A 4,855-nucleotide genomic window follows, 5' to 3' on the forward strand; every position below is an offset into this window, starting at 1 on the left:
AGCTCAGTGCTCTGTGATGACCTAGAGGGATGGGATGGAGCTGGTGGGAGGGAGGCTCAAGAGGGAGGGGATATATATATATATATATATATATATATATATATATATATATATATATATATATATACACATACATATAGCTGGTTTACTTTGTTGTACAGCAGAAACTAACACAGCATTGTAAAGCAATTATACTCTAATAAAAAATAAATGAATAAATAATATAATAAAAAAATAACTTTCTCTGGCCAACTGACAAGGTCTGATGTGACTACGTAAAGTGTTCACACATGGTCATGTGATCTCAGAAGCCCTCATATATAGATATGTTTATTATAACCCTCTCAATATAGGTGCATCTCCAAATGATAACCTTTTTTCATTTGAGCATAATTAAAGCATGAAGTGCTTAATCTCTAACAGGTATAAAAAATCTCATAGACACTAACTACAAAAGGCCAAAAGGCAGGGTCTGCAATAAGAACATGAGAAACAGCACAGCTTTATTTCATTTTGGAAGAGTCTGAGAGAATGAACTAACTTAATCAACACAGTCTACCCAGTCCACATGAGGAAGAGGAAAACACAAGAGATCTGTTTTAGGATTTATTCTAAGATTTATGGTCTAATTTTTCACCATGACAGTCACTTTGTTCCCACAACATCCTATTCAAAGACTTTCTGGTGACCTAAATCTGTCATTTTCTTTTAAAAGCCCCTGTTTTTCATCCTGTCCTTGATTTCCAGCTGTTCTTTGTGCTCATTGTTGATTACCATGAGTGATAATTTGGGGAGGCATGCAACATGTTTGCAAGAAAAGGGAATGAATGGTCTGGCATTTGAGGAAGGACTAAAAAAGACATTTCAGTCTGGAACCAGGCAAGCTGGAAGAATATGTTCTCAACAGCTTAAAGTAATGGATATGGACTGAAAATGGCAAAAACAATCTTGAAAAAGGAGAACAAAGTTAAAGGACTCATACTTCCTGGTTTGAAAATTATTACAAAGCTACAGTAATCAAGACAGTGTGGTAGTGGCATAAGGATAGACATATAGATCAATGGAATAGGATTGAGAGTCCAGAAGTAAACTCTTACATTCATGACAAATTTATTTCCAACAAATGTGCTAAGATAATTCAATGGAAGAAATAATTATCCTTTTAACAAATGGTACAGGGAAAATGGAATATCCACATGTAAAAGAGTGAAATTGGACATCTACCTCACACCATACACAAAAATGAACTCAAAATGGATCATAGACTTAAATGTAAGAACTACATCTAGAAAACTCTTGGAAGAAAACATGGGAGTAAACCATAGTGACTTTAATTTAGGCAATGGTTTCGTTGATATCATAACAAAAGCAAAGAAATAGCAGAAAAAAATAACTAAATTGGACTTCATCCAAATGCAAACTTTTTGTGCTGTAAATGATACAATCAAGAAAATAAAAAGATAAACCACAAAATGGGAGAAGATATTTGCAAATCGTATGTCTGATAAGAGATTTGTATCCAGAATATATAAAGAACCCTGACAACCCAACACTATAAGGACAAATAGCTCAATTAAAAAGTAGGAAAAGACAAAGCAAGAGAGAGGCATGGACATATATACACTACCAAATGTAAAATAGATAGCTATTGGGAAGCAGCTGCATAGCACAGGGAGATCAGCTCGGTGCTTTGTGACCACCTAGAGGGGTGGGATAGGGAGGGTGGGAGGGAGGGAGACGCAAGAGGGAAGAGATATGGGAACATATGTATAGGTATAACTGATTCACTTTGTTATAAAGCAGAAACTAACACACCATTGTAAAGCAATTATACTCCAATAAAGATGTAAAAAAAAAAGAATATTGAATATACCTTTATCTTAAGAAAATATACAAATGGCCAATGTGCATATGAAAAGATGTTCAACATCATTATTCAGTAGGGAAATGCCAGGCAAAACTACAATGAAATACCTATAACTTCAAACTAACTAGGATGATTATAATAAAAAAGGTGGATAAGCAAGCTTAGTGAGAGGAGAGCGTTGGAGGGGTCTCTGAGCCCTGACGTTCTAGGATGATTTCATCAGGCATAAGGATCTTAGACCACGGAAAGATGAGTGGAAACAGAGGCAAAAGTTTAGCCAGCCTGCAGAGGCCAGTGTAAATACCCAGAGTATGAATCACTGATCAGACACTCTCCACGTGCCTTGTGGCCTGATGAGGGGTCAGGACCTCAGAAACCAGAACATTCTTAGCCAGTTGATAGAGATGATGGTGCATTTGCTGTAGATCACTGAAGAACATATCATGCAGCTGATGACCAAGTACATGCGGCAGGAAGAGCAGAGGCACAATCAGGCCAGCCAGGAGAAGGAAGACCTCCTGGACCACTTAATATGCCAACTGGTCTACCTCCTGTAGTCTGGGGCCATGGGTGGCCTGGGACTCCAATTGTCTTGCCCTTCCCAGGACTCTAGGTGTGAAGTCAGAGGTGGGCAGTGGGCCCATCATCCAGGCAGCCTGACCAGCTAGTTCCTCAATGGAGTGATTTTGAAGTTGCATTTGCTAGCCATGACCTATTCAACTGTGGGATTGACATTTCTGCCTTGTACCATTCCAGCTCCTAGGGCTACAAGAACTGCCATGGAGACAAATACCATGTGGACAAGAACACTTTGGGTTTCATTAATCTTGGTACCAGTGAGAATAAGCTGTGCATTGATCTGATTACTGAAATCTTGAATCAGAGTGATGTGAACTGCATTGAGGAGATCCTGCTGCAATACCCTGATTAGAGAGGGCAACCATCCCTGCGGGAAGAAGTGGGCTCATTCCTGACCTACTACTGCAAGACATCTGTCCACCTGGATCCAGAAAACTTGGTTGTTCTAAATGACTGCCTCTCTGTCTTCTCCGTGCTGGCCATGGTTCTGTGCGATTCAGGTGAGGCCTTTCTGACCCCTCACCACCTTCTATGGTGGCTTCCTCTTCAGCTCCCACCAGTATGTGAAAGTTGAGCTGATGCCTGTCCACCCGGACAGTGAGATCACTGATGTGAACATCTGTTCTTTCCAGCTTATGTGTAGAAAGTGGAGCAAGCCCCACTTGAGGCTATGCTTAAGGGCAGTAAGGTCAGAGACCTTGTGTTAATTAACCCTCAGAATCCTCTGGGTGACCTCTTCTCCTGGGATTCACTGAAGGAATACCTGGAATTTGCCAAGAGATGCAACCTACGTGTCATTATAGATGAGATTTACATGCTGTCTGTGTTGGATGAATACATTATATTTCACAGTGTTCTGGGCATGGAAAGTTTGCCTGGTTTCAACAGGGCTCATATGATCTGGAGCACCAGTAAGGATTTTATCATTTCTGGTTTCTGCTTTGGCACTCTGTATACCCACAACAAGGAGGTGGGCTCTGCCGTGAGCTCCTCTGGCTGCCTCTGCAGCATTTCTGGCATCACCCAGCACAAAGTGTGTTGGCTGCTCCAGGACAAAGAACAGATCGACAAAGTGTATCCACCTGCTAACCCTCACAGGTACATCATTAACAAGTTGAAGGCATTGAAGATCCCCTTTCTCAATTGTGGCTCTGGCCCCTATATCTGGGTCAACTTGGAAAACTTCCTGGACCCGTGTGCATTGGAGGAAGAGCTGCTCCTCCACTTCTGCTTCCTGAGCAATAAGCTGATATTGTCCCATGGTGAGACCTACAAGTATTAGAAGCCTGAAATTTTCCACCTAATCATGGTGGATAAGTTCATCTGGCTAAAACACCCTTCCCGCGTCAGTTCTATCAGGTGCTAGTGGAGTAGAAGCAGGAGTTGATAGCGAAGCAGCTGGAGGATACACAGAGGGAGGGAATGCTCTGCCCTCCAGTCGGTCACTCCAGCCAGTCACAAAGCTCAGGGAGCCCTGCTATCAGCCTCTGGTCCAGAAGGCTGGGGCACTGAACTGGTGCTGTGACTGAGGAAACAATGGGCTCCTCCAGGAATGGGCTCATGTGATGCAGTCATCAACCTCCTTCAGCTGAGCATGTGTAATTTTTGGAAGCTTTGCATCTTTTTTAGTCTCTGCTGGCCGTTGTGTGTGCAAAACATTTTTATGGGATTGGGGTTGGAAAGCCTACAGGACTAAAGGGAACTCCCTGGGGCCCTATTTAGATGGGTGTATTTTTGTATTTGATGTCCTCTAAATTCTACATTCTCTTAAATTCCGGGCCTGTTTTATTTCTTGTTGATATTTTTCATAATCACCTTTGGAAGCTAGATGATTTTTTTGTCCTTCAAAAATTCTAAAGCAGGGTGAATGTGAAGAATAATGTCAGAGGCAGTCCAGAAAGGAAGGGAAAAAATGATCCCTAACTGAAGGAGCACATTCCAGGCATTGGAAGCACTGTCCCATAGGATCCTGACAAGATCACACCATCCTTACCCATGAATGACTGAATGGCAGGGTGGGGATAGAATTCCAGAAGTTCCTGCTTCCAAATACCAGTTCTTTCCATTCTTGCCTTTTCAAAAGACTTTTAAAATGAATCTCTGTGACAAGCCTGGGGTCTTCCATTTCTATCTCTAGTGTTTTCAACTGTTCTAATCACACCACTTGTGAGTTTCTCTGCAAAGCTTTCGCATATCTGAGCTTCAGGCTGAGCACTGATGCTGTGAGATGCGTGGGGCAGGGACCACCATCATTTTATAGATGATGGAAGGGCTTTTATCACCAACTGGTGACTTTGGTCAATCACTTCGGGTTGTGGCCATCTTCCCTCTCTTGAGTCTAGGTCTGGTGGTTCTTGTTCCTCAATGACAATTTTCCTTTAAAAACATCAACAGAAAGCAGCATACCAA

The 4,855-nt window shown here is 41.8% G+C and overlaps 1 pseudogene; it reads left to right on the forward strand.

Moving 5' to 3' along the window:
- Positions 1-2,178: 2,178 nt before the first annotated feature.
- LOC132486733 (probable inactive 1-aminocyclopropane-1-carboxylate synthase-like protein 2) lies at positions 2,179-3,958 on the forward strand (annotated as a pseudogene).
- Positions 3,959-4,855: the final 897 nt, after the last annotated feature.

The sequence above is a fragment of the Mesoplodon densirostris genome, chromosome 3, assembly GCF_025265405.1.
Source record: "Mesoplodon densirostris isolate mMesDen1 chromosome 3, mMesDen1 primary haplotype, whole genome shotgun sequence".
Classification (NCBI taxonomy): Eukaryota; Metazoa; Chordata; class Mammalia; order Artiodactyla; family Ziphiidae; genus Mesoplodon; species Mesoplodon densirostris.